Source organism: Channa argus, chromosome 20 (genome assembly GCF_033026475.1).
Source record: "Channa argus isolate prfri chromosome 20, Channa argus male v1.0, whole genome shotgun sequence".
Taxonomy (NCBI): Eukaryota; Metazoa; Chordata; class Actinopteri; order Anabantiformes; family Channidae; genus Channa; species Channa argus.
The window spans coordinates 20211047-20235961 of NC_090216.1; positions in this window are offsets into that span (position 1 = coordinate 20211047).

Genomic DNA, 24915 nt, shown 5'->3' on the forward strand with positions numbered 1-24915 from the left:
TCTCTCCTCTCTTCCTTTCTCGCTTCAATTTCCTCTTCCGTTAAAAATTGTTCTCTAATAATTATCTCAATGGATTTACAGCTTCTTGCACTCCTTTCCCTTCCTCTTCTTTCCTCCCCATCCCTTCTGTCCTATCCCCTGCTTTATTTCTCCCATCAGTTCACCTCTTTTCTCTTTGGTTCTTCCCTAATGTTACTGCTTTTTGCCTTATATGCCTTTTCTTCTGTACCTCCATTGCTCCCTCCTCTCCTATGTTTTCATACATCTGTCTGCTCCTTCGTGCTTCTTCCCTAAGGTTGGAGCAGCACGAGCAGCCATTTTTCAGACAGACACAGTTTTTGGCTCAACTGTTTCACTGGAATGGTTTTGCAGCATTGTCCAGGTAAAATAGGTAGAAAAGAAAGAATATACAAAAAAAAAAAAAAAATCTAGAAAGAAGTCCCCAGTCAGCATCTGACTTGAGACTGACAGAAGAAACCATAGCAACATGGCAGATGACAGGGTGTCTGTCTTTCTCTCCCTTTCTCACTGAGATAGAAACTAATCCTTGCAGGTTTGTTTATTTCCCAACAGACATAAGTCTGGGATTATGTTTTTTCTGCTATGCATCAGCACAAAGAATTCTGGGTTGCTTAAAAGGGCCACAGATTTCCAATAACAGTTTTGTTACGTCCTTATTAAAATCCCAGTATTTGGAAAATGATCAATAAAATACATCTACTTACATTTCTTCAGGTGTGTCCCCAGCTTCACGTGATTGCACATAAATACTGGGGAAAGCTGTATTGATTGGACCACAGCGCATTCTAAATTAAGTACTCCTGTGCTGTCCTGTTTTAGTAATGATAATGAATATTTGTCATTGGTCATTGGTCTCTGCCAGCAAGAACTTCACTGACCAATGTGAGTCCTGGGTTGCATCCAGGGCTGCATTAGTTTTAGCACCGCCACAAGCAAAGATGACTGAAGATAATTCAGAGCTGCAGCAAAGGTGAGGAGTAGCTTTTACTTGGTTTATATTCATAAAACTGAAGAACCCAGAGAAACCTTTTTACCTCTTGGTTAATGGGTCATGGGTTGATTAGCATGGCGCCGCGGGTCACTGCAGCGGCCCCTCTTGGGATTAGAGACATGACATATTTAGATACCTACGACCTCGAAGGGGGGTAAAGAGCCAGCATTCGTACTAGGTTAAAGGCTAACCCCACTTGACCAGTGGTACTGGTGCTCCTGCTTTCTAATGTTTGCTGCATTGAAAATAAGATAGACAAGCTGGGACTATTGAGACAGATGGGCAGGGAGTGGAGGGACTGGCTATAAGTCAACATACCGGATGCGGCCGTACATCTGGAGGGGATAACATTGTTCTGTGCGTACAGAGAGGCGTCCAGCTCAGGTAAGAGCAGAGGAGGGGGCCTGTGTGTCTATATCAACAGAGACTAGTGTGTAGACACCACTATAGCTATGAAATACTGCTCCACTGCAGCAGAATTCCTCATCATGAAGTGCTGAACGTTTTACCTGCCAAGGGAATTCACAGCTGTGATTGTAGAAGCTTCAAAAGTGGATCAGGGCTGCAAAATGCACCTATGCTGAAAAGTTAAAGAAGCACCTCTGTGACACAGGGAGTACCAGGCGAATGTGGTAGGGAAATCCTACCAGATTACAAAAGCAGGAAACAAGCTGATGATAGTGATGCAACTCTTCCAGACAGACTCAACAACGTCTGCGCATGCTTTGGGACATCAAACCTGGCAATAAGGGGAAGAGTTTGTCCTCTTACACCATCCCAACATTTGGCATTCAAAATCAACTCTACAGACGTGCGAAGGACCATAATCCAGGGTTCACACAAGGAAAGCAGCAGGTCCCGAAAATATCCCAGGACATATGCTTAAAGCCTGTGCTGACGAGCTAGATGTCCTTACAGATGTCTATAACATCTCCCTTAGTCAAACCATCGTCCCTAGGTGCTTCAAAGTGTCTACTATTAGACCAGTCCCAACGAAGGCAGCTGTGTCCTGCTTAAAAATTACCGTCCGGTTGCACTAACATCCACAGTGTTGAAGAACTTTGAAAGTCTGGTTAAGTCGCATATCACTATCAGCCTGCTTGACTCATTAGACCAGTACCAGTTGGCCTACTGCCCCAACCGCTGCACAGAAGATGCAATATTAACAATCTTACACTTAGTCCTCACAAATCTGGAAGACAAAAGCACATTTGCCAGAATCCTGTGCATTGACTTTAGTTCAGTGTTCAACACAAATATCCCCCAGAGCCTATCAGAGAAAGGCCTTCTTGGCCTGAACACTGCCACTGGGTTTTGGATTTCCCGACTGAAAGACCACAGTCAGTTTGTATTGGGAAAACAACTTTATTTCAATCACATTGAGCACAGGATCCCCCAAGGCTGTGTACACAGTCCACTACTGTTTACATTGCTAACACATGACCGTGCATCCAGCCATGAGGGGAACCTGATTGTCAAGTTTGCGAATGACACCACAGTAGTTGGACTCATTTGCAACAATGAAAAATCAATTTACAGGGAGGAGGTAAAACATCTGGAGGTCTGGTGCAGAAAGAACAACCTGGTGTGGAGTAAACGAAGGAGATGATAACAAAAACAAAACAAAACCTGAGCATACTCCACTCTGCATCAGGGGAGATCCATTGGACAGGGTGGACAATATCTAGCTCCTTGGAGCACAGATCTCCGATGACCACTCCTGGGTGAAAAACACCACTGAGATACTGAAGAGGGCCCAGCAGAGATTGCACTTTGTAAGGAAGCTGAAACACTATTCACTTGCAACCAACATCCTCATAACATTTTACAGAGGCCTCGTGGAGAGTGTACTGACATGACTGCATTAGCAGAAATTGATTATTATTATTATTATGTTGTCTTTCTTGTGTCTTTTTTAGTAATAAAGAAATACAATTTCATTAATTATACACTATTGCTGTATGCATGACAATGTTGATTGATTCGGATAAAGCTCCCAACAAAAATTGCCAAACCCCAAAAACCATCTTACCTGTTGTCTAGTGGTACTGACACACCTTGTTAGGTTTTCTTTCTACAGGAGGCCTGAAAAGGATGCCTGGGTTAAAATGAATAAATTCCAGGTTTATCACAAAGATGGTTTTGCATTAGCTTCATCTGGCACAAATGAGTAGCACAGTATGCTATATATTGTTTTAAGTGAGATTTCTCTCTTGGCACCCAAGTGCCAAGAGAGAAGCTGTGGTATTGTATAAAGAAGTCTGGAGTGACAGAGAAGTATGTTAGAGTGCTGTATGAGACATGTATGAGAGCTGTAACAAAGTGGTGAGGTGTGACTAAGGAGTTCAAGGTGAAGTTTGCTATGCATCAAGGATTGGTTCTGAGCCCATCTTGTTTGCTCTGGACATCTATCTTAATGGACTATGATGTTTGCAAATGACATTCTTATCTGCCCCTGCTCTCTTGTGATCCGTGAGAGCAAGGCAGCGAGGCAATTCTAGAGAGGTGTAAGTCTGCTCTGGAAAGCAGAGGAATGAAGGTTAGCCACAGTAAGACAGAATAAGTGTGTGTAAATGAGCGGGATCAAACTGAAATGGTGTGGTTACAGGGAGCAGAGGTGAAGAAGGTACAGAAATTACATAGGATCAATGGTTCAGAGCAATGGAGAGTGAAAAAAAGAAGTGTGGCTTACCATTAATGTTCTAGTGGCTTGGGCCAAAAGTGGCTCAACCCTGATAACAAAAAAACAAAAATGAGTTATTACTTAAGAATTAAGAATTCCAAAATATTTCAGTGATTGTTGTACATGTTGGATTCGATGATTGTTGGATTGATGTGGTATGATTTGCATTTTTTTGGATAACAAATGCCATCAAGAAATACAATTGCAAATTCTACCATGTCACATAATTCACCAACACCAGGAGGGTTGGTTAGACTAAAAGGCTTCAAATGGTATTCACAATGTTCTGTAGGGATGTAGGGGTGTGAATGGGCATCAGGGCACCAGTGAACTCCTTCTGTGACATGCGGTGGCTTTTAAAAATGGACAGGTCAAAATTAGAGAAATTTTGATAAAGAAAAGGGCACTTTTAGGATAGAGATGTCATTGACTCAAAACTCTGGCAAGCTATTGCTTTTCATAATACAGCTGTCTAAGTCAGGTTCAAGCCAGTAAGGGGGGTAATAGGGGTTATAGATGTGGCCTCACACAGCCACCAAGGGCCACCTTGGTGCAGGTCCTGAGCCCAAATAAAAATGGGAGCGTTGCAGCAATGAAGGGTATCTGGCATAAAACCTATGCCAAATCATAGTGCAGAACATGATCCTCTGTGGTGACCCCTGAAGGGATAAGCCGAAAGCCGTTGATCATTGAATCATATGTTAATTTTTAAAAATAAATTAAATAAATTGTATTGGCTGAGATAAAAGTCTCTGTCACATGTTTATTTCTCTGGATAGGATGCCATGTGAGCTCCTAGCACCTATTATTTATTGGGTGGTTGTGCACACAACTTGCGTATTAATTGAATTGTTGTTGTTGGGATACCACTCCAAAAATGAAAATAATTTTATGTGGGACTTGCTTTTTCAAATAAAGACAGCAGGACAGCAGGTTTAAACTCAGGTCTAATGTAAAACAGTGTAGTACAACAACATTTTGTATATTTTAAAGTTGTAATTACTGCACACACTTGTGCAGAGAATATGTAGCTGTAGAGTTTTGTACAAGGACACCTTAACAGCCTGGATCCTCACTGATGGGCCCCTGATTTACAATTCCTTTTCATCTGATGACCTTGACGACATCAGACCTTACTTAACATCTTAAATCTAATCCTGCTGTGTATGTGGGCAAAGGAGCTAAACAGCATAAATGGAGGCTGCTGTAAAATAGAGCAGCAAGGTTAGATCAGATAGCTGGGATACCAGCTTCAAGACAAAAAAAAAGAAAACAGTTCTTCATTCCCTTAAGGCTGTAGATAAAAAGAACAAAGAGGTAGCGGTAGGAAAAATAGCCACAAGCATAGACACATACTCAAACATAACCACAACGCACAGTCAGACAAGTATACAGCCACAAGGGGGACACACACGTTTGAATGACAGCACATATAAACTCGTAAATCCACATACAGAAATACACTAACTAAACCAGTGTCCCACACTGGGAGACTTACAACCCTATGCACACACAAATACAAACAGACATGCATTCACATGATTACATGCACAAACATTCAACCAGAGAAGAGATTGATTGCGGTAAAATGAGGCAATAAGGAAGCTTTATGGAGCATAGTGAAAAGACTAATCACAGTGAGATTGCATGCACAAACACACTCACGTGCACGGGGAAGCAACACAAATTCTGCCATGCTAGAGCTCAGCCCCCTGTGCACTCATCCTTGAAGGGAAACATCCATATCTCTCCTTTACAGTTGCTTTTTGAGAACATCCCAAGTCTCTTAACTACATCCATGTTTCTCCTATGTGTGTCTTTTCCTTGGATCTTAGTCTCTTCCACTAAATAAACAAAGAGGGATGCAAGGATGAGACATAGCAGAGCCGATGAGAAAATATGTCTATAGAGAGTTTGTAATCTGCTGTCAGTCAGATATCATAGTTCTCTGATGGATTGAAACCTGCCCGATGTTTTGTTGTTGCTTTTTGTTGCTCTTTTTTTCCGTCTCTCCACTTTCCACTCATCCAAACTGGTCAAGGCAGATGGCCGCCCACCCTGATTCTGGTTCTGCCGGAGGTTTCTTCCCTTAAAGGGAGTTTTTCCTCTCCACTGTTACCTAGGGCTTGTTGTAGGGGGAATTGTTGGGTTTTCTCTATAGATCTTTATAGTCTTGACTTATGTAAAGTGCCTTAAGATTACTTTGTTGTGAATTGGCATTATATAAATAAAGTTGAATTGAGATTGAATTAAATTGAATTAGGTGCATTTGCTCATACACACTGTTGGCCCAAGTGTTACAGTGCATCCAGAAAGTATTTACAGTACTTTTTTTCCCACATTTTGTTCTGTTACAGCCTTGTTCCAAAATTTATCAAATTTATTATTTTCCTCAAAATTCTACAAACAATACCCTCTAGGTACAGCAAGGAAGAAGTTTGTTTGAAATCCTAGCAAATTTATTAAAAATCGAAACAAAAAATGTAGTAAAAAAGTATCCACCGCCTTTGCTTAATGGTTTGTTGACGCACCTATCACCCATTACAGCCTCAAGTGTTTTTGATTATGATGCAACAAGCTTGGCGAACCTATTTTTGTCAGTGCACAGCCATGTACATGTGCATCTCTCCAGAGATGCACTTGGCCTTCAGGCCAAAGAGCAGAATTTTTTCAGTTTTGTCTACAGACAATTCCTTGGACTTCATGGCTTGGTTTGTACTCTGACATGCACTGTTAACTGTGGGACCTTATATAGACAGGTGTATGCTTTTCCAAGTCATGTTCAATCTACTGAATTTCCTAAAGGTGGACTTCAATCAAGTTGTAGAAACATCTAAAGGATGATCAGTGGAAACTGGATCCACCAGAGCTCAATTTTGATTATATGTGCTGTGAATACTTATGTACATGTGATTTTTTGTTTTTTATTTTGAATAAATTTGCAAAGATTTCAAACAAACTTCTTTCCCATTGCCATTATGGGGTATTGTTTGTAGAATTTGTAGGGTTTGTAGAAGGAAAGTAATGAATTTGATCCAATTTGGAATACGGCTGTAACATAACAAAATATGAAAAAAGTGCTGTGAATACTTTCTGGATGCACTGTATTTTCTTTACAATCAATCTATTGCAATATAAATATGAAAAACTCACTCACAATGTATGTACATATATAAAAAATCTAAACTTTGTATTTTTGACTGTGCTCTGACAAGTTAAACCACAGCATGTAAGTGTTCAGACACTGCATACACATCACCACATTATAAATACTTGCAGCAAAGCAATTATTTCGACAATGAAACAATGTATTATTCAAAAGTACAGATAAAATATTAACCTCCCTCCAAATTTTATTAAATGGTAAATGTTCTGCACTTATATAGCGCTTTTCTACCTATTGGCACTCAAAGCGCTTTACACTGCTTCTTATTCACCCATTCACACACTCATACACCGAGGGAGGAGCTGCTATGCAGCTGGCCAACACTCACCGGGAGCAACTAAGTTTGGGTTCAGTGTCTTTACTTCGACATGTGACTGGAGGAGCCAGGGATTGAACCAACAACTGTGAGATTGGGGGACAACCGCTCTACCTTCCTGTGCCACAGTCGCACTTTTCAACACTTTGTCAATTTGGCTATTTTGACAAAAAAGGAAAGAGTTTGTTTTTAAAGTACAAACACATCTCAAAAAGAAATCCCAATTAAAAAAAAATATACAATATAAAGTAAGTGATTGGTTTTTTTAGCTATGGAGTTCCACAAGGCTCTGTGTTAGGACAAATCCTTTTTACTTTATATATGTCTCCTTTAGGCAACATAATTAGAAAACACTCCATAAATTTCCACTGTTATGCTGATGATACCCAGCTATATTTATCTATGGAACCAGATGAAAATAATCAGTTAATAAAGCTTCAAGCCTACAAGACATAAAGGCCTAGATGTCCCACAATTTTTTACTTTTAAACTCAGACAAAACTGAAGTCATAGTATTTGGGCCCAAAAATCTCAGAGATATGATATCCAACCATATTGTTACTCTAGATGGCATAAGTCTGGCCTCCAGTACTACTGCAAGGAACCTTGGAGTTATTTTTGATCAGGATCTGTCCTTTAACTCACATATAAAACAAATCTCTAGAACAGCCTTCTTCCACCTACGGAACATTGCCAAAATTAGGAGCATATTGTCTCAAAGTGATGCCGAAAAACTGGTCCATGCAGTTGTTACTTCTAGGTTGGACTACTGTAATTCCCTACTTTCAGGATGCCCCAGCAACTCCCTAAAGAGCCTGCAATTAATCCAAAATGCTGCAGCAAGAGTGCTGACTGGAACTAGCAAGAGAGATCATATTTCACCTTCACTAGCTTCTCTCCATTGGCTTCCCATTAAATGTAGAATAGAATTTAAAACCTTGCTTCTTACATATAAAGCTCTGAATGGTCAGGCTCCATCATATATAGAAGACCTCATAGCACCATATCATCCCAGTAGACCACTTCGCTCTCAGAATGCAGGCCTACTTGTGGTTCCCAGAATTTCCAAAAGTAGAATGGGAGGTAGAGCCTTTAGCTATCAAGCTCCTCTCTTGTGGAACCAGCTCCCAGTTCAAATTCGGGAAGCAGACACCCTCTCTACTTTTAAGTCTAGGCTTAAAACCTTCCTCTTTAATAAAGCATATAGTTAGTTATAGTTATGCTGCTATAGGCTTAGACTTCTGGGGGACCCACCCCCCGATGCACTGAGCTCCTTTCCTCCTCTTGACCATCTCTCCTCTCCTCTCACCCCGCAATTGTCACCACTGTATGTCATTAACTGTGTGTTTTCTCCGGTAGTTGTCTTTGTCCTCCTCTGTCCCCCTCTCTCTGTCCCTTTGTGCAGGTGTCCCCCGGCTTTGAAGCTGTGTGTCTACCAGCGTGCAGCTACTGGTCCTACCAATCTGCCCGATGTTTGTTGTTCCTTTTTGTTGCTCTGTTCTTTTCTCTCTCCCCTTTCCACTCACCCCAACCGGTCGAGGCAGATGGCCGTCCACCCTGAGCCTGGTTCTGCTGGAGGTTTCCTCCGTTAAAGGGAGTTTTTCCTCTCCACTGTTGCCTATGGCTTGCTCCAGGGGGAATTGTTGGGTTCTCTTTATATGTCTTTATAACCTTGACTTTATTCTGTAAAGTGCCCTGTGATGACTTTGTTGTGAATTGGCGCTATATAAATAAAGTTGAATTGAATTGAAAAATTTTTATCCCTTCACCTTAAATTAAATGCAGTGCAGCCAATTGTTCTTTGAAGTCACACAATAAGTGGACGTAGATAGTCTGAGTGCACTGAATATGTTTCACGTCATTGGGTAAAGGTTTACAGCTCAATAATAGCATAGAAGTATTTAGGTTATGTCAAAAGTAAAAAAGTCAGATGGAAATATACGTAATAGTACAGTAATATCTTGGTAAAATAATATTCTAATATATGTTTCTAATAACTAGGTAATGGCAGATTTTTTTTAAATACATTTAAACATTTTTATGTTGGTAGTAAAATGTAATTAAGTAATTCCATGGTATTTTTAATGTGTTCATTTATTGCCAACATTTTACACAGAAATGGTGCTGCAATTAACAATTGTGACAGAAACAAACTTGACCTCTTTAACTTAAATCAGTGTGATAACATTCAATTCAATTCAATTCAACTTTATTTATATAGCGCCAATTCACAACAAAGTCATCACAGGGCACTTTACAGAATAAAGTCAAGATTATAAAGATGTATAAAGAGAACCCAACAATTCCCCCTGGAGCAAGCCATAGGCAACAGTGGAGAGGAAAAACTCCCTTTAACGGAAGAAACCTCCAGCAGAACCAGGCTCAGGGTGGACGGCCACCTGCCTCATCCGGTTGGGGTGAGTGGAAAGGGGAGAGAGAAAAGAACAGAGCAACAAAAAGCAACAACAAAACATCGGGAAGATTGGTAGGACCAGTAGCTTCACGCTGGAAGACACACAGCTTCAAAGCCGGGGGACACCTGCACAAAGGGACAGAGAGAGGGGGACAGAGGAGGACAAAGACAACTACGGGAGAGAACACACAGAGTTAATGACATACAGTGGTGACAATTGCGGGATGAGAGGAGAGATGGTCAAGAGGAGGAAAGGAGCTCAGTGCATTGGGGGTGGGTCCCCCAGCAGTCTAAGCCTATGGCAGCATAACTATAACTAAGTATATGCTTTATTAAAAAGGAAGGTTTTAAGCCTAGACTTAAAAGTAGAGAGGGTGTCTGCTTCCCGAATCTGAACTGGGAGCTGGTTCCACAAGAGAGACGCTTGATAGCTTAAGGCTCTACCTCCCATTCTACTTTTGGAAATTCTGGGAACCACAAGTAGGCCTGCATTCTGAGAGCGAAGTGGTCTAATGGGATGACATGGTGCTATGAGGTCTTCTAAATAACATCCACTCACTACAGATTTTACCAGAAATTGCAGCAACAATAAGTAGTATTTTAGTGCAATTCTGTCTTACCCATACCATTGCTGTGTGTGATGAGTGTAACTGTCATAAATACCAGTGGCACTTTTTGGAATAGTGTAACATGTACATTTGTTTACAAACTGAAGCTGTACGTAGATGAAAACTTAGATTACCTAGGTAACGAGTGAAACTTACTTTGCATTAAAATCAACGTAAGACTTTTATCTCAGCCAATACAATTTATTTAATTTATTTTAAGAAATTAACATATGATTCAATGATCAACTACATATACTTCTGATTCCTATGTCCTATTAGTGTTTATTAGTGTTTTATTTTGAAAAAAAAAAAACTTATCACCTTTAGCTCTGATCGAGGGAGGCTGTAGCTCAGTTGGTAAAGGCAATCGTCCACGGACCGTGGTCATTGGTTAAATCTCCGGCCCTGGCTATATGTCAAAGTGTCTCTGGGCAAGACACTGAACCCCTAACAGCCCATTCCCCTCCCCAGCTGTGCAGTGCTGGTACAAGCCCGGTAGAAATTGGGGAGGGTTGCGTCAGGAAGAGCATCCGGCGTAAAAACTGTGCCAAATCAACATGCGGACAATGATCCTCCTGAACTCACCGGATAAGCCAAAAAGACAAAAAATAAAAAACAAAAAAATCACCTTTAGCTCTGATCAAAAAGCACAATCCAGTCTGATATCTACTCTCTGGGTCTCTTTTTCCAATCCTTGCTGGAGCCCTGTGAGATCTGTTACCACTGTTATGTGGGTCTTACGCATTCTGCAGTGTTGTGTTTCTTCTGTCTTTGTAGCAAATCTACTCTTACATCAAAGTTAGTGAGTGTATGAGCCAATCAAGGGTTCTTCAGTTTAGTTTTTTATTTTATGTAATGTGTGTTTGTGGTATGTGTCTGTGTACTGATGTCATTAGTGACACCATATAGCTTTGATGGTTGACTTTGTAGTTTACCTTTTAAGTTTGTTGACCAGAGGTCAAGGAAACAATGCAATGCTAAGGGTTTGTACAAGAAAGCATGGAGTTCAGCTCAGCTGAAGGGTTCAGATGTGACAGTAACTGGTGCAGAGGAATTGACTACAAGAGTGTGTGGACAGCAGCAAGGTTGAAGAAAAGAATTCCGTGTGTAGCTGTGGAGGCCCACAGTTTCTTACCGAGTTCTGCGAGTTATGTGAGTTCAGACATACTGTGAGAAACTTGTTTGATGAAACTGCTAGTGAACATGCTTGTGAGATTACTGTACTTAAAGTTGTATGTACAATTTATCTGTCATTGGCCAAGTTGAGAAGCAAGTACAATAAATGTATAATGTTTGTCTAATGATCTCCGGAGTGAAGTATTTGCTGGAGCGTCAGATTCAAGTAAGATCACCTCTACAGTGAGTTTATGTCTGCAAGAGACAAGCGTTATGTGTAACTGCAATAAACATAGAAACCTTCCTCCCTCAATGAATACAGCCTATGTTTGTTTACACCAGCTTTTATCTTCTAAAATTAATTACAACATTTTAAAATTCTATGAACAGCAGGGACTAGTGTTAAATTAACATAGGTTTGCTGAAAAAAAAGCTGTTTGCCCCTTGGACACCAGTCAGTCAGTCAGTCTTAGGAGCTTGGCTTTAAACAGATCACATTGTCCCCTGGCAGCTCTCTAAGATCTACATCACGATATCTGGGTCAAATTTATGAAACTGAGCATGTTTTCTAAATCCAAATAGGAATTTTCTCACACGATAAAAATATCAGAACTTAATAAACACCCCTAAGACACACTTTACAACATCTTTCATCACTGACTGCCAATCATTATTGTATGCCTGGGGAGACACAGACCGGCGGTGCCCTCAGCATGTGGGCAGTAGGTTGCTGTAATCGCCCATCTGCCAACCTTCTCTGGCATCTCTGCACCATTAGATATTAATCAAATTTATAAATGTTGATAAAACAGATATCTAAGTAGGAATGGTTTCACCTAAAAAAAAATTAAAATTAATGAATAAAAAATGAATAAAGCAGCAGTCCTATAAAATTACAACAGTTTTGAGCCGTAATCACTGCTGCATTCCTGCTCTACTTCAGGATACAGGGCAGTCCCCTTAAGAGCCGGGCTACAGCCTCTGAATATACATACATACATATGAATATACATACAGGCTACATGCAGAATATCCATGGTATAAAATGTGGCTGCTACGAATGTAATTTTTTTTAGAGGGATGGTTGTCTTTTGGGCGATTGTGGCGCAGGAAGATAAAACGGTTGTCCACCAATCTCGCAGTTGTTGGTTCAACAGCCCTGGCTCCTCCGGTCATGTGTCGTAGTGTCCTTGAGCAAGACACTGAACCTCAACTTAGTTGCTCCCGGTGAGTGCTGGCCTGCTGAATAGCAGCTCCCCCATCGGTGTATGTGTGTGTGTGTGTGTGTGTGTGTGTGTGAGAATGTAAGTGTAAATGGGTGAATAAGAAGCCTTGTAAGGTGCTTTGAGTGCCACTAGGCAGAAAAGTACTTTATAAAGTTCAGACCATTTACCATCTTTTAAATAACATGACTGCAAAGTATCCTTCTACCTGCTTGGCACCAAAAACAGTACAGAAAAATATCATACATCAATTGCACTCTTAATGGTAATTATCACGTCATGCTACAGCACAAACTAAGACCAGGTGTGGCCAGTGATCGTGGCAAAAGGTGATAGTTTGAAGAAGAAATATTCTCAACAAGACCATGATATTAGTCCAGCACTTTGAGTCTTTATTTGAAATATAGCATTGTCTAATATTATTGTACAGCTTTTTAATTCTTAATTATTCATGGCTCTGCTGATGTCACTTCTAATTAACTCTGTCTCTTTCGCAGGCTCTTAGCCTGACAGGAAAACCCAGGCTTTACAACTCGTTGATAACCAGCCTCATGATACTGATTATCCAGGAATACCAATGTTAGGCTAAGAGACTGTGAGAGATAGCATGAATAAATTGAACCCTTGTGATACAGGCCCCATGTAATGTGTCTTGTTGTGTAATGCACCACCCCATCCACCTTCTTTTGAGACTTTTTCACTTTATATATTATGTTATTCCTCTGTGCATCAAATTTTTACATGTTGTGGTTTCCATTGTATTACACTGAAAGCTCCAAGCATCCATCACTGACACAAATGGGTAGCTAAGGCATCAGCATGCAATACAAAAGGACTGGAAAAGCAATGCTTTTTGATACCTCAGGAATTAGAACAGGCTGAATAAAGCCATAAAAACAAAAACAAATGTATATGTGCTATGCCCCTGGTCTAGGGGAACCTAGACATAACACGATGTGCTCCACCACTCTTACCATTCCCAAGCAAAAACCAGACCAAATGTTTCAAAATGAAATGGTAGCAATTTATTTGCCTCTGATGTGAGCAGTGGCCAAAACAACAAACAAAAACTCTAGCACAAACCCCACCTTACCTAATAAGCCAAAACAAGAAATAAATTTGTGAAATAAAAGGGCTTCTGTAAGTAAAAGTGTCCTTTAGCAAGATGTTTAACCCAAAGGTGCTCTCAGATGATCAGGCCAGCATGACAGTGTGTGAATAGATGAATTTAAAGTAAAATTGTATAAAATCTTCTAGTCTGGTGACATAAAGTAGTACTAAAACACTGGACTATTTACCATTAATGTATCACTCTCAAAAGTCAATTATTTAAATTACAGTATTATCTTTCTGAATAGTATTTTATGTAAATAAAAATGTTTAAGAGTGTGCAAGAAGTGTTAGAGGAATGAAAATGGAAAAATATATATGTGAAAAACTACTTCTTTTCTTTATCTCAGACAGCAGAGACAGGCTTTTCCCTATAGAGTGACAGGCTAATTTTTAGCAAGGCTCCGTTTAGACCTTCTAAAAGGACATCATTCATTTAGTGTGTATGTGTGTCTATAGATAGAAGAACGTTTGATGCGAATGCCTCACGGCTTGACAGATGTCGCTTTTCATGTGGAGGAAGGCAAATGGTGGGTGAGACAGAATGAATCTGGGTTAAAGATACAGAAGCCGTGTTTCCACTTTGTGGGTCCTAAAGCATCGCATTAGAAAAGATGGATGGAAACTCATCAAGATTCAACACCAACATCCTCAGTATGTTGGTTTGGGGGGCTTTCTGCTTGTTTATGCAGTGAGAGGGGGATGGAAACCCATTTGTCCAATAAATTAGAAATTTTTGTGAATATCAGGTTGGTTGTGTCCAGTAGGATGATAAATTGTCATTTATAGCTGCTCCTGCTTGAAAATGTATTAACATAGTACTAATTACTCTGTGTTCAAATATCATCCAAAGTATGTAAATAAACAAGAAACTTATGCAAAACACATTTTGGATAATAGTGCAATGTCAGAGTATTGCACACTGTTCTAGAGCTATAACAATTTTGCATGTTATTGTAAAGTATGTTGTTACTGTTGGAGAAATGAACACATGCAAAATGCCTATAACCAAATGCATTCTTTGAACTCTGCTTTCACACCGCAGTAGACCTTCTGTCTGCACTGTCCTTAGACCAGAGCTTCATCAGGAAGCTGTCCCAACAAGGAACACAAGAGATGAGTTGCCTCACAGACTTGCTAATTAGATTCCTGACCACTGTGTTTTCACCTGTATGTATGTTCTGTAAGGTTGATTTGCATCATCATCATCACTTTGTTCTTTTGTGTGAATTCACCAGCTGAGCTGAGTGGTTAAAAAGCACCCATAACCTGTAAAACCTTGTCATTTGATTGGCCCACTGGAGTTCAGTTTTGTTCTGCTGTGTGTGTGCGTGTGTCTCCCTTTTGCTAATTACACTCAGCATAAGAATCACTTGTGAGCTGTCTTTTGCCTCTTAAACTTGCCCCACAGTTTTTTGCCATGTCATTATAGTTGAACCGTTGTGTTGTTGAGTAAAATCTGAGTTGCACGAGGAAAGATAGAACTAAAAAACGGGCTACAACTGAACTTTTACCATCATGTGGAAACATTTGACTGGAGTTGGAAAATCTGGGCCCATGATTGCAGAGAATGCTGTTCTTCGAGGAAGTCCAACCAACAGCATCAGAGCCTAGGACAGAATACAGCAAGAAGGTTGAGTTAAATCATACGCAATTTACATCAGTGACACAAGCTTTTAGAATTGTGCTCATTGAGAGCCATGACACAGCACATGGTGATGCCTTTACCATAATAGAAATTAGTTTAAATGGTAAATAGTAAATGGTCTGCACTTATATAGCGCTTTTCTACCTATTGGCACTCAAAGCGCTTTACACTGCTTCTTATTTACCCATTCACACTCACAATCACACACACATTCATACACCGATGGGGGAGCTGCTATGCAGCTGGCCAACACTCACTGGGAGAAACTAAGATGGGGTTCACTGTCTTGCTCAAGGACATTTCGACATGTGACCGGAGAAGCTGGGGATGGAACTAACAACTGTGTGATTGTGGACGACCGCTCTACTTTCCTGCGCACAGACTACCCACAAATGTGAGATAGGTCTTATGCTTTTATCCAAAGCGCTTTACAATATTGATTCCCATTCACACACCAATGGTGGTGGCTGCCATGCAAGGTGCTCACCTGACCCACCGGGAGCAACTTGGGGTTTAGTGTCTTGCCCAAGGACACTTTGACACGTAGCCAGGAGCAGGGATCAAATCGCTGACCCTGTGGTCCATGGACAACTGCCTTACCAACAGAGCTACAGTGTGTTGAGATGATTTATTTGCCAATTTGAAGAAACATGCAAAAAAATTATTATGGTGTACCTGCTAAAACATCTTGTAGAATATGGTCATAAAGTAATTTCTTTCTAAACTGCAGTTTGCAGTGACATACTGTATCTGGGTCACATGATCAACCCAAAGGAAAACTATGAAACATGATGAAAACAAAAATGAATTGCTGCAATTCAAAATATTCCAAAGCAGATGACTAAATAAATTAATGCTTTTTACATATAAAGCTCTGAATGGTCAGGCTCCATCATATATAAAAGACCTCATAGCTCCATATCACCCCAATAGACCACCTCGATCTCTAAATGCAGGCCTACCTGTGGTTCCCAGAATTTCCAAAGGTAGAATGGGAGGCAGAGCCAGACACCCTCTCTACTTTTAAGTCAGTGCTTAAAACCTAGCTAGTTATAGTCATGCTGTTAGGCTTAGACTGCTGGGGGACCCACTCCCCAATGCACTGAACTCATTTCCTCCTCTTTTCTCTTCTAACCCCACAATTGTCACAACTGTATGACATTAACTTTGAGTTATTTCTCCCTTTGTTGTCTTTCACCTTCTCTGTCTCCCTCTGTCTATCCTGTCTTCGGGCCGGAGGATGCTGCCACCAGTTCAGATCCTGTTCCTGTACCTGTCTCTGGGCTGGCAGGTGCAGCAACAGTCCCTGTTCCTCGGTCAGCCGACGTCCCTTTAGGTCCAGCACTTGATCGGTTGGTTCCTGCCTTCCTGCCCAGCCCCTGGGAGGGCGTCCGCCACTGATGGCGGCCTCCACACTAGCCCCCAGAGGCCTTCAGCTATCGTCGCCGTACTCAGGACCGGCCTCCTGCCAGACCTCTAGCCCGACCTGCCTCTGACCAGCTGTCCCAGAGGATTGATGCGCTTGAACCTGCCTCTGAGCCCCCCCCCCCCCACCCATGCTCATGGGTGGTGGAATCATGTGGATTTCCGTTACCTGCATCTTAATCTAAGCTTTGGTGTGCTGTTCTTTCGGGTTCCCTAGTTGTTTTTTTTGTGTGTTCACTTAGGTTTATGCTATTGTTGCCTGTAGTCAGTGTTTGGTCCATTTGCCTTTTTGTATCTTCAGTACTTCCCCCTAGTGTTCACTTTTTGGTCTGTTTCTATTTAGTTTCCTTAGCCATATTTTTGTAGTGTTCATTTTTGGGTTTTATAGTTTATGTTTGACTTTTTTGTGTGTGTAATTGTTACCTGCGGTGTTTTTTTCATTTCCTCCTTTTAGGAGCAATCTTTTCTTGACCCCTTTTGAGTTTTATCTTAACATAAGCTAAAGATCAGTCGACGTCCTCTCGCTGTCTCTTCACTAGAGTCTGTCTTAATACAAACCCTGATAGAAGCGGTGTTACCTAGATTTTGAAACTTCTCTAACAGATACAATACCAAATTATCAGTGGTAATACTTCCTAGGGATCCAGATTGCATGACGAACAATGTTAGTAAAGTTTGTCTGATTGACTGCATCTTCATTTGAGCCCCTGACAGACAAACTGGGGCATTCTATTCCAAAAATACCCACCACATCGCCTTGCAATATCCATGCCCCCTCTTTTCTCCATACTAGGCCACATCAATCCTGCACTGGGGACAAAGTTTATCTGCTTCAGTCGGACCTATGGAAACATGTCAGTAGGCATCACACCATTGAACTACACAAAAACACATACCCTCTACTCACCCCTTAAAGCTAGACATTCACAGAGTTCTGAAGCTGCCAAGGAGACTATTGAAGATGGAGTTTATGGCAGAAGCTACAAGAGAGATGCAGGAATCAATCCCATGCCGAATGTGTACTGGATGTGTGGTAATCCCAACTAGAGCTCTCACAGCTAACGGGACAGGAGTGTGTGCCCTTGTCTTGCTGGCCCATGAAATACACGTACTCCCGGCCTCAGACATTGCACACTGGTCTACTACATCTTGCAATTGCATGTAAGAACACGCCATGATGATGACATCGGAGTACCATGGGGAATCGCAAATGAATACAAGGCTCGCAACCAGATTGCAGCAGGATTTGAGTCCTCCCTTTGCTGGTGGTACACGACAAACAAGAATGTTGATTGGATCAACTACCTTACAAAAAACAGAGATTCATCAATTACACACAGGAGAATCGGAGAATGGAATGGCAACTGACATGCTGCTTGCAGACAAGGGACTAGTCTGCACCATGTTTAGAGACTCATGTTGCACCTTCAGCCCAAACAACACAGCCCCAGATGGGTCTCTAACAAAGGCACAAGTCTAATGGTGATAGTATAGATAGAGTTTAGAGAGCAGTTGATTTTATACTATTTAATGTCATTATTGATGTAATAGGGTAAGACCAATTAGGACGAGTCCAAGGAATTGTGTTGTTATAGCTGTAAACTGAAAGAATTTTAATTAATCTAGTAAAGTACATGATACTGTGTTTGTTTAGATATTTATTGATCAATGTTGTGGTTCAATATGACTTTTTGTCTGTTTTAAAAGAAATGGTGAAACCCTGTGAAGAAATGGTTCTCTCTCAGAGTACCCTAGAGCTGCATTCAGGGGGGTATTTAAGTAGTAGTTGTAGAGTCAGAGAGGAGAAGGGAGTGCATCCGTTTGCACATTGTTGCTTTGAGTTATGCGTTTTTTTCTTTAAGTCAAGTTATTTTTGTTATCTGTATATTTGGGATTATGTGTCTCACAGTGGCTCTCTTGTAAATAGAAATACTCTGGTGACTGGATGAAGCTCCATGAATTTTCCTCCTACTTGATAATTAGCCACTTTGGTCAACACTACACAACATTTGGTTCAAGGTTAGTAGGAGGCGGGGAAGATATAGCCCTCCCGGAAAAAAAAAAATCAAGCAACTGAGTGCTTAAATGAAGAGATAATAGAGGTTTGTCAAATACAGGAGGATGCAGAGGGTCATCCACAGTGGGAGGAAAGTGTTTCTCAATTGTCAATTCTCCTGCAATGTTTAATGCAACATGAATGCGAGGGTAGAGCAAAATGAAAGAAGAAAGCAAGCGGAGCATCAATTTTCACAGCACCAACATGAAGTAATGCAGGACCCCTAGGATCTTCAGTGATTGATTAAAAGTGCAAACTCTGCACCAGTACCATCTGACATCCCAGCAAGTCAGCAGGAGCCCGAGATGTTACAGTCCCGGTTCCTGGACTTTAGTTTTTTATCTAGATTTACTTCCTGCCCCTGGCTTTTATTTTGCAGTCCCTCAACACCACTTCCAAAGCCTGAGTTCCAGTATCTTGACTGTTATTAGAGGAATTGAAACTTTGCCACTTCCGACTACCAAAAGGAGACTGCGACCTTTCTTAGCGTTAGTGGGTTGGTATTGCAGGTTCATTCCCAACTTTTCCTTAAGATCGATTGTGTTAACTGACATGACTCGTAAAACAAGTCCAGTAAAAGTTAAATGGACACCAGATAGTGAGAATGCTTTCAATGACTTGAAGAGATGCTTGTGTCAAGAACCTGTTTTGTAATGTCCAGATTTAACTCTTACCTTTATTGTGCAGACATTTGCTTTGGGAGTAGGATTAGGAGCTGTGTTACTACAAGGTGAGGGTGAGACCAGATGCCAGTGCAATACATTAACTGGAAACTCTTCCCAAGGAAAATTAGGTATTAGACAGTTGAAAAGGAAGCTGTAGCTGTTAAGTGGGCTGTTAGGTTATATTACTTGATTGGCAAGGGAATTGTTCTTGTGTCTCATTGTGCATTACAATTCAAAAATGAACAGTAACACTAGAATTACTAGATGGGATTTGTCACTACAACCTTCTCATTTTCAGGTCCAGTATAGACCAGGACACAAGAATGTCATTGCGTTTTTTTTCCCTATGACCCTGAGGAGTAACGGTCTGAAAGGGGGGGTGACAAAGTGAATGAGAACATTCTATTTTTCCCTAGCTATATCCTCTTCTTAATCACGCTTGTTAGTAGTTTGTGTGGCCAAATTCCAGTTTGAAATGGTAATGTATGCACTTACTATCCCAGGTTTGTTTGTGTTCACCATTGTATTGTGTTACAGTTACTATTCACCAAATTACTATTATTTTGGTTAAAATAAAACATAGACAAGTATTGTTTATTGATTTAGCTGTGGTAAATGGTCTGCACTTACATAGCGCTTTTCTACCTATTGGCACTCAAAGCGCTTTACACTGCTTCTTATTCACCCATTCACACTCACAATCACACACACATTCATACACTGGTGGGGGAGCTGCTCTGCAGCTGGCCAACACTCACCAGGAGCAACTAACTTGGGGTTCAGTGTCTTGCTCAAGGACACTTCAACATGTGACCGGAGGAGCCGGGGATTGAACCAACAACTGTGAGATTGGTGGACAACCGCTCTACCTTCCTGCGCCACAGTCGCCCCTGTGAGGGTCACAGGTCAAATGTTGATAGTATAGATAGAGGTTAGAGAATCAAGCTAGCCTTTTTCATAGTACTTAGCCTTTTTTGAGGAGATTAAAAGGGGAAGGCACCCAACTCATCTCATCATAAGTGATGACCAAGTAGTCCAAGAAATTGTTGTGTTGTTCAAGCTGCATGGTGAAATAATTTGATGTAATCTAGTAAAGCAGATGATACTGTGTTTGTTTAGATATTTATTGATAAATGCTGTTATTTAATATGACTTTTTGTCTGTTTTGAAAGAAATGGTGAAACCCTGTGAAAGAATGGTTGTCCCTCAGAGTAGGTTAGAGCTGATTTGCCAGTGTAGTCTACCTTGGAATAACTCTAGGCCAATTTATAAACACATTATCCCATTTTGAGACGCTCAAAGGTAGATCTACAATTGATGACAAGCAGTTTCATGTGTGGCCTGTTCACTAAGTATTCCATGAAAAATGAAGCACGTAAAATGTCTGGTGTTGAATTTGCATAGGGTCTGTCTATGCAGTTGAAGGTGGTCATCATTAGGCTGAAAACAAAATGACACTTAGTTTGGTACATTCTTAACCAGTTAAGCCCTAGTTTTCTTTTTTTAGTTCTACCTGAGAAATGCCTGCAAATTTAATCAGAAATAGCTCCACAACTTTGAGGGAAATAATAGTAACCTTGGACTGTATGGATAGGGCAACCTAGGAGAATTATGCTCGATTCATGCTTGAGTAACTGTGAACCTATCTGGGTGATCCTGGTACCTGGACCACCAAGATGGGAAGAAGAAATACATTGGAAAGCTGAACATCATGTAAGCCCAAATTTGCTTGCTAAAGGAAAACCTCTGAAAGCCACCTAAGTCAAGGACACTCTTGCAGATGGATAATGATCAAAAACAAAACGAGGAGCGAGGGGAATAAAAGGGGTTTATTGAGGAAAAACAAGGAACAGGATAAGGTGCACAAATAAACTAAATATCATATACATGGAAATAAGGGCAAAAACCAGCGTTACCAAAACCAAGCAGAGGCTAAGTCAACTCAAAGTTTCTCTGAAAGAATGAACAAAAGGTCAAGTCAAGTGGAGGTAAGGTAAGAGCAACTAAACAAGAAACAACACGTGAGCTGAACATAAATTTGGCCTGGACATTAACTCGGAACATGCATGGCAAGACTGGATCTGACAGCAGCAAGAGAGACAGTACAAAGCAAGTTTGTAAAACAAAACATGACAAACCTGTATCAAAACTTAATCTCAAATACACATAAAAACGTTAGTCCAGTGGACAATATCAGTGACCTCTGGCAACAACCATGATGTGGCTTGGGCTGCAGATATTGTGGCTGTTACAGTCTTGTCCCCGTGTTTAGTTGTCTAGCTTTATTTCCTGTTTTTCTTCCTGTGAGTCTGTTTGGTGTCTTTACCTTCCTCGTTTTGTCCTGATTTGTTTCACCTCTTCCCGTCCTTTTATACCCTGCTCTCCCCACAGTTCTCTGCCAGTTTGTTGTATGAACAGGTGCTGGTAAAATAACTAGAATATCTTCACAAAGTTGATTTATTTCACTAATTCCATTCAAGAAGTGAAACTTGTATAATGTCTACATTCATTCCACACAGACTGATATATTTCAAGTGTTTATTCCTTTTAATTTTGATGATTATAACTGACAACTAATGAAAACCCCAAATTCAGTATCTCAGAAAATTAGAATAGTACTTAAGACCAATACAAAGAAAGGATTTTTAGAAATCTTGGCCAACTGAAAAGTATGAACATGAAAAGTATGAGCATGTACAGCACTCAATACTTAGTTGGGCTCCTTTTGCCTGAATTACTGCAGCAATGCGGCCTGGCATGGAGTCGATCGATATAGATTTGGCACCGTGTGCAGGTGCCAATTCCTGTTGGAAAATGAAATCTGCATCTCCATAAAGTTGGTCAGCAGCACGAAGCATGAAATGCTCTAAAACGTCCTGATATACAGCTGCGTTGTCCTTTTTGTCTTTAGCCCAGGCAAGATGCTTCTGATGCTGTCTGTTGTTCAAGAGTGGCTTGACACAAGGAATGTGACAGCTGAAACCCATGTCTTGCATATGTCTGTGCGTAGTGGTTCTTGAAGCACTGACTCCAGCTGCAGTCCACTCTTTGTGAATCTCCCCCACATTGTTGAATGGGTTTTGTTTCACAATTGTCTCCAGGGTGCGGTTATCACTATTGCTTGTACAATTTTTTCTACCACATCTTCTTCTTCCCTTCACCTCTCGATTAATGTGCTTGGACACAGAGCTCTGTGAACAGCCAGCCTCTTTTGCAATGACCTTTTTTGTCTTGCTCTCCTTGTGCAAGGTGTCAATGGTCGTCTTTTGGACAACTGTCAAATCAGCCGTCTTCCCCATAATTGTGTAACCTACAGAACTAGACCGAGAGAGCATTTAAAGGCCTTTGCAGGTGTTTTGAGTTAATTAGCTGACTAGAGTGTGGAAAAATCCTTTCTTTGTATTGGTCTTAAGTAATATTCTAATTTTCTAAAATACTGAATTTGGGGTTTTCATTAGTAGTCAGTTATAATCATAAAAATTAAAAGAAATAATCACTTGAAATATATCAGTCTGTGTAGAATGAATGTATACATTATACAAGCTTCACTTCTTCAATGGAATTAGTGAAATACATCAACTATGTGAAGATATTCAAATTATCTGATCAGCACCTGTTGTTTGCATCCTGCATGCTGCATTCCGTATCCTGCCCAATCCCCGTCTGGACTCTGTCACAGTTCTGGCCTGTGGTTTGGTCTCTTTGTTACGTTTTGCATTAGTTTATCCTCCCCTGTTTGTTTCATCCTGCTCCTCATGTTAGTTTTTCCTGTTTAGCTCTGTTCTTTGGTCCCTGCTTTGGTTTGGTTATTCCGTGTTAAGTTTGCATTAGTTTATCCTCTGCCTAGTTATTTTACCTTGCTCCCTGTATTAGTTACTCCTGTTAATTTCCCTCTAGTATAGTTTGTTTATGTTTTATTCCAGCCTCTTACCTGTGTGTTTGAATTAGTTATGATTATGTCTGGTCCCTGGGTGTACCGTACTTTGTGTCTATCTTGTATTTGTGCACCCCGTTTGTTTGAATAGCTGTCCTGTCTGTCGTTCGCCCTACTCGTGTATAGTCTGTCGTTTGTTACCTTTGTTGTGTAAGTTATTACCCTCCTCGTGGAGTGATTTTTTAGTTGTGTTAATCCCTCCTGTTTCTATATAAATAAATACCCTTTCTTTATACCTCCTTTTGCCGGGTCCTTGCAAAATTACTTATACGAACCGTAACAGTGGCTTGAACTAGAGTTGCTAACTTAGATAAGGATATGGTATAGTAACCTTTCAGGACAGGAAGAGACGTGACAGGAGCAGAGGTAAGGTGCTTGGCCCAATGTGAAGCAGGAGCAGACACTGCAACAGGAGCTATGGCCATGAATGCCCCATGAAGGAACAGCAATGGGAACTGCAGATCCCCCTGGACTGCTGACAGTGTCAACCCAAATGGAGACAGGAGCAAATCTGGCAGTGTGGACCCACTCAAGGATGGGCTCAGGCTTGCTGTTGGCAAGCCCAGGGACACATGAGGTGATGGCCAGCTCAGGACCAGGAATATGAGCCAGGGAACAGCACCATGAGATGCAGCTGTACCCTAATCGACCAGCCTATGAGCAGAAACAGGAACTGTGGCTGCGTTGTCATCAAGCACTGGTGTAAGAAGGCTGAGGAGGGGTAGCAGCAAGAGCAGGCCCTGGAAGGGACATGGCATGAGCAGGCTTTGCAGGTGGGCATAGTGTGGCGTGAGCTGACTCTGGAGGACTGGAGTCCTGAAGTGGTGTTTTCTACAAGGTCAACACCTTTTTTCTATTCACCAAAGTAAGGACAGATTTTGTAAACAATGTAAACACTAGAACATTGGAGTTCTGGTCAGTGAGGGAGAAAACAATTATGAAAGCCCATACTTGATTGAATTTTTTTTTGCTTGTTTGTAAATATGTAGTGGTAGTATAAAGAGTGTAACAATTTTTTTCACTGGCTTCCCTTGTTACACCTTTAAACCACCAGTGCTATGATTATGCTTTTGCCTCAGTGTGTTGCTTGTTTTGGATTCTTTGTTTGGTGCAAATTCTCCTGAATTTGGCCAAACTCATACAGCATTTGGAAGGACACTGTTTTTTTATTTGTTATTCTTTTTTCTTTCTGTTGTGGATGTGCTCTTAGAGGACTTTTTTGGTGGATTTGACAAAGGCCCGTTTTTTTATTGCCCAGGTTTATTACTTAATTTAGTCAATGCAGGTTAGAATATAAAAGTGAAAGAAAAAATAGCATAATCTCTAAAAAAGGACACTTCAATATGTACCAGAAATCAAAACAACAACCCTGTATTTTGTGGATGACCACTCTACCTCCTGAGCCACATTTGCCCAATTAATTATATCTCTGAGACTTTGCACACCCACAGTGAGCAGTGTTTACCACTCTTCCTTACAGAAGTACAGTACTGGACAATGGTGGTCTGCTGTCTTCGGGTCTTTCCACAGATTTTCAATA